Here is a 19,759-nt window from a genome sequence, read left to right as displayed (position 1 = left end):
TGACAGCCATGGGCCTGTCCCAAATAGTCTCAGGGCCCGTGCATTCGGCTGGTAATACACTCGATGTTCTCTTCTGTACGGATATGGAGACTCCGTGGGCAGAGGTTACTAACGTCTCTCCCTTGTCATGGACGGACCATTTCCTGGTCGAGGCTAGTATCAAGGCTTCTACCCGGATCCCTCCCGGGGTGGCGGACCTATTCGGATGGTCCACCCTTGAAGGCTGATGGAACCCAAAAGTTTCCAAGAAGCCCTAGAGGGGTTTATGGTTGGATCTGACGGTGATTCTGTTGATGCCCTGACCAACATCTGGGACACTGATCTCTCCAGGGCTATACACAGTATCGCTCCCAAGCGTCCTCTCAGACCTGCTTCCAAAAAACGGCCCTGGTATACGGAAGATCTTCGGGCTAGGAAGCGGGTTTTGCGACGGCTAGAGCGCAAATGGCGGAGACATCAGGACTTAGCTGACAAGGCACTCCTAGACTCTCTTTTGGAGGACTACGGAGTAGCGATAACCGCAGCAAAGAATTCGTTCTTTACTGCGTGTATCGCGTCCGCAGAGTCGCGTCCGGCAGAGCTGTTCAGGGTAGTGAGGGAGCTTACTCAACTCCCTCCTCCCCTGAACCCTATTTTAGAACCATCTTCTTCACGGATAAAACCTCTCGGATAAGGGCTGATCTTGACTCCATTATTAGTTCAGAATTTAGAACAGAGGCATCCAGAGCTTCCGTGGACTCAGTTAAACTGGATCACTTTGAGTCTGTAAATACCAAGGATGTGGACAAGTGTCAGGGGGACGACTTGCTCACTCGATCCCTGTCCTTCATGGCTGACAGCTCAAGGGGGAACGGTTGTAACTAACTTGTTACACTGTATCATTAATACATCGTTCAGGGATGAGCAGTTTCCATCTACTTTGAAGACGGCCATTGTTAAACCTTTGTTGAAAAAGCCCTCCCTTGACCCCCTAATTCAGAACAATTATCGTCCTGTCTCGCTGCTGCCATTTTTAGGGAAGGTGATTGAGAGGGCAGTTGCCTTTCAGCTTCAAGGGATCTTGGATGAGATGGATTATCTGGACCCATTTCAAACCAGCTTCTGGGCGGGCTATGGAGTTGAGACTGCTATGGTCGCTTTAGTTGATGATCTCCGTCTGGGTATGGATAGGGGGAGCGTGTCCCTATTAGTACTCTTGGACATCTCAGCAGCCTTCAATACCATTGACCATGGTATCCTTCTGGAACGCCTGGGGGAGTTGGGTATCAGGGGCTCTGCTCTGCAGTGGTTCTGTTCCTACCTCTTGGGTAGATTCCAGATGGTGGAGCTGGGGGACTGTCGCTCTGATAGGAGGGCCCTTACATCTGGGGTCCCTCAGGGAGCGATTTTGTCCCCTATGTTATTTAACATTTACATGAAGCTGTTGGGAGAGATCATCCGGAGACATGGGGCGCGGTGTTATCAGTACGCTGATGACACCCAAATAGTCTTCTCTATGTCTCCGACTGATGCAGTAATTAGGGATGGCATCTCTCCTCTTAATGCTTGCTTGGAGTCGGTAATGGGCTGGATGAGGGAAAACAGCCTGAATCCAGAGAAAATGGAAGTACTGGTGATTGGCTCTCCTGGCACGGGTAAGGAAATTTTTCCACCTGTCCTAAATGGGGTCACGCTCCCTGTGAAGGACTCGGTTCGCAGTTTGGGGGTGCTTCTGGATTCGTCGCTTCACCTTATTGCTCAGGTGGATGCGACGGTCAGGAGCACTTGTTATCAGCTTCGGCTGATACGCCAACTGTGACCCTTCCTGGGCCGGGGGGACCTTGAAACCGTTGTACATGCTCTGGTAACCTCTCAATTAGATTTCTGTAATGCGCTTTACATGGGGCAACCCTTGTACCAAACCTGGAAGTTTCAATTAGTGCAGAATATGGCTGCTAGGCTGGTTACTGGATGTCCCAGGGCCAGCCATATAACACCAGTTTTAAAAGATCTTCATTGGCTGCCTATTCGCTTCCGGGCCGAATACAAGGTGTTGGTTATCACCTATAAAGCCCTAAATGGCTTGGGCCCAGAGTACTTGGAGGACCGCCTCTCCCCATACAATCCGCCCCGCACTCTCAGATCGGGTGAGAGACATCTTTTAAGAGTTCCAGATGCTAGATATGCTTCATCCCGGAGGGCCTTTTCTGTTGCAGCCCCACAGCTCTGGAACTCCCTCCCCAATGAGCTCCGTACTAGCACCTCCCTTAATACTTTTAAGAAGGATCTGAAGACCTTCTTATTCCGCCAGGCTTTCCCCCCGTGAGCCTTGTCTGTTATTCTTTTCCCCTTGGCGATGTTTACGATGTATTCCACTCTACACAGCCATTTGCTTGGGCTGCTGTTGGATTTTTATTGTTGTTGACTGCTAATTGTTCTTAACTGTTGTAATTCTGCTGGGGGTTTTTTGGGGCTCATGTTATTTTAACTGTTTTATCTTTTATTGTTCACTGCTGTGATCCTTGGAATAGCGGTATATAAATAATTTCTTATTATTATATTATTATAAAACTTTTGCTTAAGGACTTGCATAATGTATATTATTCTGTTGGGTGTGGAAAAAAAATAATGGCTTGCTTGATTTTTACAATAAACAATCATGAGACAAGTGATAGAATTGCATTATTCTATAGAGGAATAGAGTCAGCTAATCAGTAATTGCAAAGCATGTCTTCTTAAATGGTTGACAATGCCATTATAAATACCACTTGGATCCAAATCTCAATTGCTTCTAATATGGAATTAAGACTTTGGGTACTTATGGTAAAACATTTATCTTCAAGGTATACAGTGAGTTTAGCTTATTGGGAAAGAAGTCAAGTCTCTTTCATCTGTTATTGAGTTTGTGGAAATGGAATACTAGGTTGTGCTCTGGTACCTACCAGTAATTTGACTATTACCTCTACTTGCTATTTAATCACACATTACAATTTTGTCCGGTGTCAAGTGGGGAGAAGAATGTGTGAAAATGTATGGGCAGCTTTCATTGAGAAAGAATATAAATCTCTCCTTATTTATTAGGTTAACTTTTTCACAATCTGTTAATAAGCAGAAGATGTTGTGAAGAAATTGGAATCTAAGAGTGTCATCTTCACAGAAGTCTATAATGTCACAGAAGACCTCCACTCAAAACTAAGATCAGCCTAAGTAATGTTTGACGTCTCCAGATGACAGCAGAAAATTCTGAGATGAAGCCTATAAAATGTTGACAAGGTGCAGTGAACACCTGGAGAAGTGTTATGATGTTGAAACATCACATTTTTTTTAAAAAAACAAATGCCAATGTTCTCACTTCATAATGATGTGAAATGGACACATTTATAGACTCTTGCTACTGTAATCATGCCTGAAATTGACATTGACAAGCTCTTTGATGACTGATCTGGTTTACAACAAAGAAAGGAAGAGGTTTTCTCCAAGGAGAAGAACATAGATCAGAGACGAATGGAAGTTTCAGGCACATGCTAGAGGGTAGTGATAACCAAACAAAAAACCCTCATGTCTTTTGTACTTGCGATTCCTGTAGCTAATGCCTTCTGTGTGAGAGATTTCATTTAATGACAACTGAAACTTACCTGTATAGAGCTTCTAGAGTTCTTTAACAAGAACCCAAGTCTACTGAAAAAGCAAGAGGCCAGCTCAAATATAAGTTTAAAAGGCAGAAAGCTGAGGACAAGTCAACACAGCTTTAAGGTAAAGACATTACATTAAATTTTGCAAATAATTTAGCATGAAGTTGTCACATTGGCCACTTAGATATAGATAGGGATAACAGAACAATCTTAAAAGGGTGACAGAAATGGCCTCTCCTATCTTTTAAGACAACTACCCATGACTGATTTTTTAAAAATAAATATTCTTTAGTTTAAACGTTTTTCATATTTTTTACAGAGTGACAAAATGATATTCAGAAAGAAATCAGGAGATAAAATGTCAAAAACAAAAAGAACAATACATGAACAATAAAAAATATGTGCATTCTGACCTCTTGAGGTCTGGTTTTCCATGTAAGGGGCAAAACAGACTGGCAGTAAGCACCAGGTTGGGGGCAGCATCTGAGCACGGTGTTTAGATGCTGCATGCTCTGACGATGCGCCCATGCTTCTAGGAAGCCACATGACTGACTGCACGTGCAGCAGATTCACAGCCAAAATGCTGAAAAGGCACAGTGGCGGTGGCAAGGGCATGCTTTTTCTGCCCCAAAAAGGAGCGGCATTTTGCCATTTCTTTTTGGGCTGTAAAAATGCTGGATCGGGGTCACGGCATGTGGTTGCTGTGGCCCCAATGTGGCACTCAAAGGGGAGGTGTGATGCTGCCCCTTTAGGACCATCTGTTTTGGCCCTACGTTTGCTAGTAAAACCAGGTAATATAATGTTATGTACACCAGGTAAGTAAAGTTAGGTATCTAGGTAAGCAAATTTAGGCAGGTGTAGAAAAATCAGTAGGAATTTCTTCAGCCAGAGTTGACAACCTACTGAATTCTCTTTGAAATATGTGAATTGTGCTAAAGGAGTAAAATGAGCTAGGATACATAAAGCCAAATTTACAGTGTTCTTTCTTTCACTGTGGATGGCAATATGCATACTTTACAGAAAGGGATATTTTGTTTGTACAGTAGTATCCTCTATTTAAAGGACTATTCCATCCAGGTCTTGTTCAAAGTACAGAATTACATTTTCCCATGAACTGTTAACACTTCCAAGGAGACTAGTCATATTGACTGGTCAAAGTACAGTCAGCCCTCCATATCCACAGATTTTTTTATCCATGGATTCAAGCATCCACAGTTTGAAAATATGTTTAAAATGTAAAGATTCCAAAAAGCAAGCCTTCATTTGCCATTTTATAAGGGACACTATTTTACTATGCCATATAATGAGACTTGAGCATCTATGGTTTTTTTTTATCCACAGGGGGTCCTGGAATCAAACTCCAGTGGATACCAAGGGTCCATTGTATTTCTATTTAAAGGTAGGCATGCAAATTTGCAGATTATGTATTTTTTATTGGTGCATTTTGTTTTGTTTTGTTTGGGTGGAGGCAATATGTACATTTTCACTTAATATCCAGAATGCCCTTACAATGTTATTGGAATGCCAGTGGTACTTTTCACTGCTCAGCAGGAGACTCTGTGTGTGTGTGTGCATGTGTGCATATGTATGAGAGAGAGATGGGGTGGAGGATGGAGTCTCCATAGTGCTTTAAAACTAGAATCTATGGCAGATTTCATCTCCCATTTCTGGCTCCTAGAAATCTCTTTGGCTGCAAATTTGCAAAATAACTATAAATGAAAAGAAATGTCACCTTGCTATCTTTCTCTACATAAGGGAGAATGGGGCCTTTCTTCACCAATACACTCATATAGAAACACACACACACACACACACACACAATCCAGTGTTTTACTGATCATAAAATTTATATATATGCATGTACAAACAATAAGCAACATTTATAACTGTGTTATGCAAATACATTTTGTGAGTAATTATATTATTATTGTGCATATCAAGACACAGCTATGAGGTAAAACAGAAATGCAAACTGTATGAATGAAGAGGAATGAGTGGCTCAATTTTTTTTGTTCACTTTAGTCTGAGTAGTCTAGAATAAATGGGCATTTTTATTAGCTTTGCCTTTGCTTCTAAATTTTCTGCATTCCTTTATTTTCACTGCCCTGATTCTGTACACAGTCTTCCCTTCGCCACCCGTATCGGTCTCTCTGCTGAAGTCTGGCAAGTGTTATATGATTATTTTATCTCTCACTGTAAAGTGTTTTGAGAGACTTTGTATGAGAAGCAATATAAAAATAAATTGAATTGAACTATGGCTTCACCTCCCCACTTTTTAGCGCAGAAAAACCTTTTAGAGCAAAAACTGCAATACTGTGGGGAAAAAAGAGACAAGATTAAGAATGCTCAGGAAAGGAGGTGACATAAGACGACAGTACCACCCTTGCATGAGTAGCTTAGTTCATTCACAATTGGCTATTTGCTAGGGCCAGTTCACACAAAGATGTGGCACTCATTTTCTCAATGTGATGGTTCACTGGAGTGCCTGGCCAAACGGAGTCATTTTACCCCCCCTCCCCCCCAAAAAAATCTATTGCTGATACAGGACATTCACAATCAGGGCATTCCCTAGCAGGGTGAGGGGGAAGATTTTGAGTATCATGGAAGTGTTATTTAATTTGATATTTTAGTACCAGAGATGGGGAAAGCTCATGTGGAAATTTCTGCCACAAATGTCCAAATAATATTGCTGGCTTGGGTGCCATGTACCATGGCCAGCATCCTATTGGTGATTTACACTTGGTGAACCAGCCAATTGTGCAAGCCATTGGACTTTTTACAAGCTTGCATGAGGACAATTCTGTAATATCCTTGCACAAGCATTGCCCTGAGTCTCGCAGGGCTTCAGAAAGCACTATGGTGATGGTTTCATCCTCTACCCTCCCCACCACTCTGAATACCTTTGTTCAGTCTTAATACTGCAAGATTACAATGGTGACTCCCAAAATGACCCAATCCCTTTACCACTGTCTGTCTGTTTCTTTGCCTGCCTGCCTGCCTCTCTCTCTCTCTCTCTCTATGTGACATTTATTGTTCTACATCATGCTGCAAAATCTGTTAAGTCACATCTAACTGGTATATCTATGCTTGTGGTGCATTCCTAAGACCACTTTAGAGGTTCAGGTAAAATAAGCACTCAAGAGAGGTAGGGCCAAAACAGACAGGCAAAAATAAAGCTGCTTCAGGTCACTTAAGAGGCCAGACACTGCACCAAAGCTGCGCTCCAGTCCTTAGTTCTCATAACCACAGTCACCATCTCTAAATACATACATTCGCAGAATGTGCATGGTTAGTATGAGGTGTCACATCTCCAGTTTTTTATGCCATTTGGTGGGGAAACCCCTCTGACTGAGAACCTGTAGAACTCCTGCTGTTCAGGGATGGCTCTGTGTCGTCCCTGTAAGTGCTTGGTTGGGGACGTGACAGCCACACTCCACTCCCCCAACCTAGTGCAAATAGGAGCCGTGAAACATGGCTCCTATTTGTGCCCTAGGATGGGCGCCATAAGGGCTGCAGTGTGGCCTTATGATACTCATCGTGTGTAGTGCTGTGTAAGTGCTACACACAGCAGACGTCATCATGGCATGCCCTGTGTAAACGGGGGTGTGCCAAGATGGTGCCCGTGGCACATGGTAGGGTTTAGGAGTGTGTGAATGCTCCGCCCTACCGCAGCCCTAGTTCGGGCCCAGGCTGGCAGAAAGTGTCAGTCTGTCCAGGCCCTGAGTGTGCTTCAGGTGTGCTACTTCCTACATAATGGAAGTTTATTGTGGAAATTGGAGTGAGGGACAAGACAAGAAGATGAAAAAAGAAGATCACTGCCCAGCTCTATATTGATGGTTAAGGAGGTTGCCTAGCTCGGGCTGACCTGGTTGCCGTGCCGAGGGAGCCACAGCTTGCCGGTGGCATCCTGGCACAGAGCAGCCTCAGGAGGCCACACATGGGGCTTCCTGGGCCTGGATTGGCCAGTGGAAAGGGAAGGGGACTGGGACTACAAGAAGCAGAAGTGCCTTGTGATTGGGTGGTGTCGTGGAAAGGCGCCACCCAGGATTGGCTGAGGGCCAGGAGGCAGGACCTCCAGCCTATCCCAGACTCTCATTGGCCAAAAAGCCTATTTAAGGTCACATGGTGCCCAGGAGCAATGCCATTTGCAGCTCTGCTCTCCCCACCCACCCTCCCTTGGTTGGGAGCAGGGTTTGCTGTCACAACTTCAAGAGGGCGGTAGCATAGGATGTGGTGGGCGTGGTTTCCAGGACTGCGTAGCACTGGATTGGGAGTCCAACGGGGACACTGGGGTGCTGAGACCATTGTGGTGTTGCCATTGTGGGGGCAATATCGATTCAGTATCCCCCGGTGACAAGGGGCAGAGATGCAAACAAGCTATCAGCCAGTTATCTGAGTTTTGGATAGGCGCTTAACCGGTCAGCTTCTTTGTGATCCTGAAGCTTGACTGTGACCAAGCAAATGGATTTTATCAATATTGTTGTATTTTGTGGTTGTAAGCTGCTTCGATCCTGTGGGAGAGGTGGAATAAAAATAACATATTATTATTATTATTATTATTATTATTATTATTAAGTAATTAATCAGGGATTAATGGATGACAGATCCAGACCTCATGCTCTGAGTCCAACTCTATGTTATAGCTGTTTTATGAATAAATTTGTGGCCTTTTTCTTCCAATTGCTGTGTGTTGTGGTCATTCCAGCTGTGGCTACTCTCCATGGCAAAAAATAGTTATTATTAGTCATGGAACACTACATTTCAGGATGAAAAATCAACTTTCCCACATGCAGCCATTCTGCTTTTACAGACCAATTAGTACAGCAGCAAAAACAATCAGAAAAATAAAACAGCACATCCTATGACTTGTATTTCTTCCCAGGCTGCTAAAAACAAAGAAAAGTCTCCCAAAACACTTAGTACAAATGCAACCATGTTAGCAGTCCTACTCTCCTGGTTTTATGTATCTTGACTTAACCCTAGAACAATTTGTGTAAGTAGGGATTTTTTTTTCCTTTGATTGCTCAAGAGTAATGATTGCTATTATAGCAGCTTGTAGAACAAAAGATATATGATATTGAATGTTATGTCAAGGAATTATAAACATCCTTCATTTCTTCATTAGATAGCACCTATTTATAGCACACTATATGTTTACCTCCACTGTACCATTAAAGTTTTGACTGCTTTTTAACTATAAAATTTGATATTGTTATGGCAGCTGTACTGCTCAAATGATTGCTATAGTACAGCTGTTATCAAGGAATAAAATTTATAGCTACACTACATGGTGTAAAGATATGTGCATATTTACTTTGTTTTTATTACTTGTGCCCTATAGTTTAATGATACAAGGTGCAATGAAATAGCACGATAATCAATTACTGAAGTTTCAAAAAGAAAGAACAATTTGTTTAAAGGGTGGTGAGGGTGTTTAATTTTGTGCTGTACAAAATGTAAAGTATGAAAGCTTGCTATCTTGAAATGGTACAAATTCGCATCCTAAAGAAAATGCTTGGAGTTCAACCCAATATACTTGTCTAGTTACAGACAGGCAAGCATAATAAATTTAAAATCCTGGCACTTCCTTCTTTGAAATGCTTGGGGCCAGAAGTGTTTTGGATTTAAAATGTATTTATTTATTTGGATTTTGGAATTCCTGTATTTGCATATATCTACATAATGAGTTACCTTGAAGATGGGACATAAGTCTGAACACAAAATTCATTTATGTTTTGTATTCACCTTGTAGACATAACCTGAGGGTAATTTTATACAATATCTTTAATAATCTTTTGCATGAAACAAAGTGCAAATATTTTTGTGCATGAAACACTATATAGTTTACACTGAACTATCTGAAATCAAAGGTGTTGACACCCATGGGGGGGGGGGGGGGAGATTTTCAGAATGTTTTGGATTTTGGAATTCCAGATAAGGAAGGCTCAACCTGTGCGTGCATAAAGCCTTTTCCTAAAGATTTTAAAGCATTTTCACTTCTTAATGCTTAAACCTTAATGCTTTCTTCTGTTTTGTCTATTTTAACATCTTTTATGACGAGTCAAAAATTTAGGTTGTCCTATAACAGTAGTGGGCAATTGTTCAGGGGCTGGGGGCTACTTTCTCTTCCACAGGCTAGTCTCCTTCCACTTGGTTTTTGTCTAAGTCCCTCTCAAAATGGCAGAAATGACACTGTTTCATTTCCTGTTGGCATTTTGAGAAGGATTACAATTAAAATGGATATGTTTGTGTGTGGTGGAGGTTCTGGAAATGGTGTGTGTGTGTGTGTGTGTGTGTGTGTGTGTGTGTGTGTGTAGTGGGGTGTTTTTATACATCTTTTAGCACTGGAAGCACTTTTTGCTTAGTTTTTGTCTGAAAATTACCCAGAAATGAAATTTTTAAAAATGGAGGGGTACTTTGGGGACATTGAAAAACTGATGTCTGTGTAGCAGGAGAAGCTTCAAGGGTTGTAAGAGCAGCATCCAGGAGTCAAAGCTAAAAAATTGTTAAGATATCTCCAGTGATGCCTATGAAAAAGCCTCTGAAACCAAAGATATGCAATAGTAGTGAGTGGCTCAGAGCCAGTGTGGTTAGTGTGCTAGAATGGAACTTGCGTGATCCAGATTTTAGGTTCCAGTAAACATTAAACTTACTGTGTGATCCTGATGTCCCCCCCCCCTCTCTCAGCCTGTCCAGGTTTTTGTGAGGATAAGGTGTGTAGGAGGGGAGCTATTGAGCTCCATAGCAGTAACATGAATAAATAGAGTGGCTATAACAATAAGTTCAGAGCTACAAGCAGACACTTTTTCAAAATTGTCCTATTCTTAATGTGAATTGATGCAGTACCAGTAGGTGTTTAATCAGCCACGTGATTCCTTCAGCAAATGGCAACTGAACCTGTTGTGAACTAACCAACTGAATGTGAATAGTGCAACTTTTCTAACAGATATACAGATCATGTGCACTGACATTCACATGTTAATTTAAGCAGAGATCGCATAGCTTCTATGGTTTGAGTTTCTTTCAAGTTAACAGGAAAGATTTGTAATTAAGCAGGTATTCACAATGGATTCACCTGAGACTTAATAGTGGAACTATTAACTTACAGTGAATTTAAGTCCAGAGCCTAGAAAGCTTGCTTTCCTGAGCTACGCCTCTCAGAATCTCTCAGCTAACATGGACAATTTGGGCTCTGAGAATAACTTTTACAAGTTCTTCTTAAGTCACATTGTTGTTAGCAATAATGCTAACTTAACTTCCATTAATATCTCTAAGAGCTTTATCACATTAGCGGGCAAACAGGATTTAAGCAAGAATTAAACTAGAGATAACCAGGAAATGTAATGTGATAAACTTTAGGCCTTTCTTGGTTTTCTCTAGTTTAACTAAATACCATTTGCCCGTGTGATAAAGCTCTATGTTTGCTCTGACTATGATGGTTAGTTAGTGTAACCTTAATTCAAAAGTGTAACCTTAATTCTGCTGAGTAAGATCTGCTGGCAGAAGAATGAGATAGGAGTTTTTAAAAAATGGATGGGGCAACAGAACAGGTGAGTTACACTGATCCAGAGTTTCTCTCCTCAGTGATACACCCACAGTGCTGAAACTATGGCCTGTTACAGACTGCCAAAATAAAGCTGCTTCGGGTCTCTTTGGAGGTATGCTGTTTAAATGATGCATGCATCCTAAGAATCCGGAAGCTGCACCAAAGTTGCACTCCAGTGCTTAGGAATGGAGTGTGGCTTTGGTGTGACCTCCAGACTCTTCGGACCCATGCATCATTTGAATAGCATACCTCCAAAGAGACCCGAAGCAGCTTTATTTTGGCAGTCTGTAACAGGCCAAAGTTAGACCAGGGTAAAGGAAATCCTAAGTATTTAAAATAAGCCAAGGTTGGGAGGAGTTTGGATTCAATTCATCTTCAGCTGGCCTAATGCCACATTAGCTGGCCCTTGGCCATTTTAGCCAGTTAGGATTACATTCCAAGTTTGGATCTCATGGTAAAAGGCAAACATGCTCAGTCTGAGATTCTGTTCCTTATGTCTCTAGTTAAAAGGACAAGTAAAAGCAGAATAGAAGGACCTCTGAGACCCAGAAGACCATGGACGATCAGAATTGACAATATTGAACTCCAGAGATACATCATTTGACCAGGTGTAAGGCAGCTTCTTATATTTCTACATGACTGTTCTTCATCTAGTTTCTTGTAATCAGAGCAGAAAAGAATGACGGGAAATTTTCACTGTTATAATGTGCAAGCTCTTTATTCAGTGATGGGAAGACAATAATTATTCTAATTATATTAAACCATGTGTATATTCTTCCAGGATATATATGAAATCTGGACAACTTATGCTTCAGTGGACAGAAACCAGATACTGTACTAGCACTATAAAATATTTTTATATCACCTGTTGGGGTGATTTTGCTAGAATATAAAGACAAAACAGGCAGTGGTAAAAGACAAAAAATTAAGTAGCAGAGAAAATGTTAAAATAACACTAGCAGTGAAATACTAAAGTTGTAAAAGTAAAGGAAAAATTGAGTTAAGAGTAGGAAAATATTTATACCACTGTTCCCTTGTGGCTAGTCTTTCCTAAAAATGGCCCTAGGCTCTATGTCAGAGAGCCCGATATGCTGGACTGAGTTCAAGTGTTGGGCAATTATTTTAGAAACAATTATAAATATTATACAATTGAGATAAATGTTCTGAACTTTTAAAATATGAAAGCAGAAGATTCTGAACAATAGGCTTCTCATAGCTGGTGGGAAAGAAGCCTTTCTTGGCTATTCAGCAAACACACCACCACAGATATTAGAGTCTTTCAGTGTTATTACCTAAAGGGTGGGATGGAGTTTTTTCCCCTGTTTCTGGAATGGATTCCTCACTTCAGGTCTAGTGTGGCTCATACTCTCTGTGCATACTCTGGGACCTTTTGGCTGATGAACCCTAACCAATCATGGCTCATCCTCTCCCCCCTGTTTGCTCCAAAATCTAATATACTGAAGTAGGCCATCACTATGGGAACATGGCACCCACTACACATGCTAGAGGTGTTCTGTACACATTCTAGTGAGTGTGCATGGGCTGAGAATGTACCAATCTTAGAAATAAGGGGTTGCAAATAACATCATTACATGTAACCCTGTCTATTTTTGGTAATGAAGTGTACAAGCATATATATACAAACGTAATGAGTACCTTTTTCTAGTTTGTAGTGGCTATTTCTGGGCATTTTTAGAGGCATTTTGAGCAGAATTTTAAAAAGTTTGATATCATTATGTCTTCAGTGCTAAGGTTGTTTTTAAAGAAAAGCAATGAACATGTAAAGAATAATGCAATAAGCAGTGTAACAAGCAGGTTTTAGAAAAAGAAACATCCCACAACAAAACATATTCTGACACCATTATTTTTCTTCTCTTGCATGATTTTAACAACTTTGCCTGGTGAAGAATCCAGTGAGTCTCAAAAGGTTTCGTAATGTAGTTTGTGACCTTTCTCATAGAAAAGTTCCATAAGATCCATACTTTGCCTCATATCTCAGTGAAGATACATTTAGAAAACACTAATCTAGAGGAATGAAGGAGTTTAGGCTTCTTCCTTTTTAAAAACTTCTGATGGAGCCTAAACATCATCCTAACAATATATTCTGTCTCATTCCAAGCTTGGCTGTGCTGACATAGCTTCTCTCATTTGGATTATTGAGTGTCTGAAGGAGCAAGAAAGATGTAGTGTCTTATCTCACTAAAGAAAACTGCTCAACAAAGAATGGAGAAGGAGACTGTATGACAATTTTGGTTTTAAGATCAGGATTGGTTCTTGGGCGTGCAATACATTTTCAAAATAAATGGAATTTTGGCTTCTGGGGAGTTTCTCACACTATAGAATGTAATTAATGCATATGGTTCCAAATTCAAGCATAATTTTTCTGTATGCCATTGAGTAGCAGTAAGTGGGATCAATGGCATTATTAGGGAGGAATAATGCCAGAGTTTAAAAAACAGAAATGTATTCATCCATTACATGATATAAATTAAAGCAAGCTGTCAAAATCCAAGCACAACAATGCATCTTTACAAAATCACTTCCCATGCTACAGTTAAATCAAAGGACTATTATAGCAGAATTACATAAGAGATCAAAGTTTTTTTAAAAAATGTTTGAATGCTAGAACCTAAGGGTGTGGGCTGTCCTGAAGAATTTCCATCACTAGGATCCACTATAAACACACGCATGTACACAAATAAGCACAATAAATCATGATAATTTATATCACTGCTAATTCTAGGGAAGAAGCATCAGGGGTTATACTTGAGTCACACTTCATATTACTCAAGCTATAATTATTTTCATTAAAATCTTAAATGGCTTACGGCAAATTTAATTCTAAACACCCAGCCTTGTGTGTCTAGTGGCGCACACCACAGAGTCACAAGTGTGATCGAAATAACTAAAGCCAAGTGCAAAATATCAAGCAATCTTTTGATTTATACTTTTAAATCATACCTCATTGCAGACACACCATCAAAGCACTTTTGTGCATGCCTAATATCCCTCTTTTAAGCATAACCTCCAACTGCCTTGTTCAGTTTGCCTCTCTGTTGATTAAAAGTCACAGTCAACTTGTGAAATGCTGTCAGGTGCTTGTAAACACTGGCTCTTTAATGGCTTGAGCATGTCAAGAGGGCACACTTTGTTTCAGAAGGAGGAAGAAAGTGGTTCAGTCACTTGTGGGAAGGAAAGTGCAGCCATGATAAAGAGACTGCAAGAGCTCTTGAGAGAGATTCTAATAAGCCACCATCTCACCTTACTGCTCTCTAATGCTTTCCCTCTTGGAATCTCAAACAATTTTGACAAACATTTAATTAAAGCTGAACTCTGTTTTGATCCACAAGGTACACGCTGTACTCATTAATTAACACCGAACACCTCCTCTTTATAAACTTCACTGAAATCAATAGGGGGAGTGGAAGGGAGAAAAATCAAGAGCTCAGAGGCAAAAGCTGCTTTATATCGTGACACACTCTCATGAGTTCACTCACATTGGCATTGCTCTCTTTCCTTTCTTCATCGGTGCATCTACACTGTTGAAATAATGCAGCTTGATGCCTCTTTAAGTGCTGTAGCTCGATTCTATGGAATCCTGGGATTTGTGGTTTCCAAGGTCTTTAGCCTTCTCTGCCCAATTGTGCTAGTTCACAAAAATACAAAAAATGAAAATGAAAATTAAAAAAACCCTGGGTTCCGTAGGGTAGTGCCATGACAGTTAAAGTGGTGCCAAATTGTGTTTTTCTACAGTATAGATGCTTTCCTTGTTGAAAAGAACAGTGAAGGAACACATCAGCAAGCAATTATTCTTGAAATATTAAGAGGGAAGAATATGATGGGGGGGCATGAAAGTTCAACTCTGGTACTTTGGGTTCTTTTTAAGAGTGAGAACATCATCAAGGGGAGTCTCAGGTTAATGGACATCATTCTTCTTTTTCTGGCAAGTGAAGAGATAATGAGGCTTCCAAGTTTCACTTTACCACAGATTAGTGCAAGAGGGAGTAAAAGATTGAGGAGAATAATCAAGCAGAGACTGGACAATTCTTTCCCTTTCTTTAGCTGGGTACCTTGTTTATTCTAGACATGTAACACACCCCTCTGCAAGATGGTTTGCAGTTGTCATTAAAAGCAAAAGGTTGTACTGCAGCTCACTCGACATCTTTTGTTAAAGGTTTAGTCCACAATATATAGCTACATAAAATACTTTATCTCTGTAGTTTAATTGAGCCCCCCCCCCCCAGATGATGCACTCGATTAATTTGGGTTGCGTGCAAAGGCCTCTCATTCATTTGCTGTTGAAATTTCATGTAAGAGAAATTCTTGAGGTGAAGACAGCTGGTTGAAAGGGTACATTGAAACCACTGTGGATATTGTTATGAGGAGAACAATAGATATCAGGAACACTGTTTGATCCATGATCCAATGGGGAAAATTAATGCCACATGTTCACCCCATCACAAAGAAATATGAATGAATGTTTGTATAAACAAATACACAAAAAAGGGATTGCAATGGCAGAGGCAGGCCATGTTATGGCTTTTATTTTCGGTGCAGGTAAATTAGATGCAAGAACATATCTTTAAAAAATAAATTGGGAAGACATTCACTTTAAAAAAAAGGTATAGTTTCTGTTCTAATTGATATAATAACAACTGGGTGGTACAGTGGTCTCTATGACTGTAGAGACCAGGGTTTGATTCCCCACTCAGCCATGAAACCCACTAGATGACCTTGGGCAAGTCACACTCTCTCAGCCCCAGGAAAAGGCAATGGCAAATCTCATCTGAACAAATCTTGACAAGAAAACCTCATGGTGGGCCTTAGGGTCACCGTAGGTCGGAAGTGACTTGAAGGCACACAACACACACACACGCTCCAAGAATACCAAGAAAGGAAAAGACTACATTTACCTGACATGGGAAAATAGGAACACAAAAACAGTGGTGTGGGCGGGGCTCCGTGAACAGGTGGGGGCAAGACTCCTTGTGGCTCCATGCTGACTTGTCCTTTCCCAAATAAATAGCTCGAACACCATCTTTGCTCTTAACACAACAAACCATGCTTTATTTGGGATGTCTCTCCATCTTTGACTTCCCCCCCAAAAAGGAAAGAACTCAGCACCCTTCTTCACTTTCCAGCCCTAGTTACTTCACTGGACCGATAAGATGACCTCTCGTGTAACTTAAGCAAAGCTTCTCCTTATTCCTCCAGAAGAGAGCCTTCCTTTCGAGCAGGCCGGTAGGCGTTCTCGGCGCATTCTTCTCCCCTGGCGCGCGCCCAGGTCCCATAGACTCCTGCCAGCCCTGCCGGCTCCTCAGGTCCCACCAGGTAAGGGGTTACCCTGCAGCGCCCAGCCCGTGGCATCCTGCGTCTGGGTTAAAGGGCTCTCCCCTGGCACTAACCTCCTACCGCGGACTCACTGCCTGGGACACGTGGCAGGGTCCAGCCCGTATTCTTCAGGCCCCTAACGGAGGGAACTCCCCAGTCACCTCTCTGGCTGACGGGCCCCAACTATGTGCTCGCCCTCGACCGCCACTCTCTCCTCGCAATTGTCTTCTGCGTTCCTCTCTCCTCCCCCCATACGCCTCGCCCTTTTCTTTAAAACCCTTCTTCTCCAGCCCTGCCCCTAACTCCAGGCCTTCACCTTTCAGCCCCTGCCCTGGCTCCAGCTGTCTCCCCTTAACTTCCTCCTTCTCCAGGTCTTCCTTGGGGTCCTCCAGACCACCCCTCTCCCTTCCTGCCCTCTCAACCCTTCACACCTCCTCCACCTCTCTACAAGTGGCCTCTCAGATTGTGTGTGTGTGGGGGGGGTCAGTGGGGATTGCAGACCACGTCAAATTAATTGGTTAGTCACAAAGGTACCACAGGACATCTTTTTCTCTGCAACAGACTCAAATGATGAAACCTACCTACCCATCCACCCAATTTTGAGGGACTTTGGATACCATGTACCTCAGCTGGGGTGAATCATGGAAGTGCCATTTTCTGCTCCACCTCAAGCATCAAACCATCTTAGGCTTGCCTTGCATGAGAACTCTATCTATAAAGGCTAGTTGCAATGAGGGACAATTGACAGCAATTTCTCTACTTTATCTTTGCTGGTGTTTGTGGTGGTAAGATAATTATCTTCAACAGTTGTTTGCTTCTATGTCCCCACACAGAAGAGCATTCTGAATGCTTCCACATAGGATTACAGTAGGAGAAGCTAAATGGCAACCAGTAAGCAGCTGGGAACTGCTGCTCCCAAGACAGAGATTTGTAGGAAGGCAAGAAGAAAAAAAGCTGCTGATACATCTTTCAAAAGCAGTCTGAGGAGAATAAATTTTTTAGCATTTCATTTGCATTAAATCTGGCCATTGTATGAACTTTTCAGTGTAAGGGAAACTCATGTGTGGGTTTTCTTGCTTTCCTTTTCCCTTCTCATCTCCTTTCCCTTTTGTGCCAAGTGTTTTCAGACTGTGAGTCTAAGGACAGCGTTCGCTTGTTTTTATTGCTATCTAAAGTCTGAGAGCCCCCTCAGATGGTGAATGGGATCAGTGCTGTCACTAAGGAGGTGCTAAGGCAGTGGAGAGGCCCACATCCGGTGAAACCCCAGAAGGGGGCTGATACCCAGTCAGACCCTCCTCCCATGCTCCCCTTGCACATGTTTCCTGCACCATCCCTGTGTTCTCACCTCACATGCTCTCCCACACTATCCTTGCTGTCCCCCATGTGCTCTCCCTTGCCATCCCTGTGCTCCCTTATGAGTGCTCCCACCCCATGCCATCGCTGCATGAACTCCCCCATGCATGATCTACCCCCTGAACCATCCCCACACGCACTCCCCCATACACGCTCCCACTTCCTACGCCATCCCCCTACATGCCATCCTATCATTTTCCTCATCAGGAAAAAGATGAAGTGGAAAGGTGGAGAGAGCACATGCTACCCCTGGAAGCCTGCCCCTGGAAGCCCCATCTCTGAAAATCCTGCCTCTGCACTAGGTGACACCCAGTGCAGCGATACCACTGAATGGGATAGAATTGCTCTAAATATATAAATATACAAAGGAAGGAAGGTAGGAAGGCAGGTAGGCAGGCAGGCAGGCATTAAAGCAGTTATGAATGGATAACCACCTTAGGGGCGGTCTGCCACCGCCCCTTTACCATACCCTATAGGATCAGGGCCACAGGAACCTCACACTACAGCCCTGATCTGGCCTTCCAAAAACAGAAAAAGGAGCCGCAAAAAGCAGCAGGGGTACGGCTTTATGATGACCCTTCAGTGCTACATCGAGTAGATGCAGCACCAGAGTTGTATCATCATGGTGTACACCATGTAGACTGGCACATGTTAAAATGATGCCATAGGGGTGGAGTTAGGGTGTCCAGCATGCGGACGCTGTCCCCTACCTCTGCCCACAGGCCAGCACAAAGTGCCGGTCTGTATTGGGTCTTAGTTATATATACCCCAGATATACAAAGTTGAAATATGCTTGTTTTACAAATAATAATCAATTATGAACTTTCAGAAAGCTCATAATTGATTATTATTTTTCGAAGAAGATTTTTCATCTTCATTTTTCTGGGGTTCATCTATCCTATTTTGTATTCTTATCATACCCCAGAGGGTCTTTTGTTGTGCACTCTGGTGCTGCACCTACTCAATGCAGCACTGAAGGGTCATCATAAAGCCGTACCCCTACTGCTATGGCGCCCCTTGAAGAGCGCAAAAAGGAGCTGCTTTTTGTTGTGTTTGCACCTTAATTATACAGCTATGCAGTATCTCCTGCCCTGATTTCCCCCCCACCCCATTTCACTTACTGTGAAGCAGCTGCTGTGATTGATTGGGATCTATTTCCTTATCACTTGGGAAGCAGCTGGCTGCCATTTCCATGTCTTCTGCAAGTGATTTCTGTTGTTCCAGGCAAGCAGAACCCCATTTCAATTCACCCTCACACTGAAGGGGTGGTAGTGAGATCATCACCAAGCTGCTTCCTGATCGACAGGGGAACAGACTCTGATCCATCTCAGAGTAAGTGGGTACCGAGGGACATTCACAGTCGCTAAGCTAGTGAATTTGTAGGGGTTGTGACCATTAACCATTATTATTATTATTATTATTATTATTATTATTATTATTATTAACCTTTATTTATAAAGCGCTGTAAATTTACACAGCGCTGTACATACAATCTTTAAATTAGACGGTTCCCTGCCCTCAGGCTTACAATCTAAAAAGACATGACACAAAAGGAGAAGGGAATGGTAGTGGGGAAAGGGATGAGGTCCAGCAGTTCTTCTCTACCTCTGAGGCCTGGACCAGGGGAGATGGACTGGGAGGAGGGCTTGGCTTCTTAATGGATGGGTAATCTTCTTCCAGGGAGGCCTGTTGGAGCTAGCCTGCCTCTCTAGTAGGATAATACATATAAAATACATAGCAATACAGGAAATGATTCAATAAAACAGGCAACAAAAGAGCATCAAATAGCAAGTGACAATTATGCAATGCCTGGGAACGCTTCTCTGAACAGGATGGTCTTCAACTCCGTTTTGAAGCTGGTTAAAGAAGTGATGGCCCTTGCTCGTGGGGGAAGAAGGTTCCAGGAGTGAGGGGCAGC

The sequence above is a fragment of the Sceloporus occidentalis genome, unplaced genomic scaffold (genome assembly GCF_023333645.1).
Source record: "Sceloporus occidentalis isolate IW3139 unplaced genomic scaffold, rSceOcc1.0.p SCAF_4, whole genome shotgun sequence".
In the NCBI taxonomy this organism is placed as follows: Eukaryota; Metazoa; Chordata; class Lepidosauria; order Squamata; family Phrynosomatidae; genus Sceloporus; species Sceloporus occidentalis.
The sequence above is the reverse complement of the archived record's forward strand: the minus strand, read 5'-3'. Positions refer to the sequence as shown.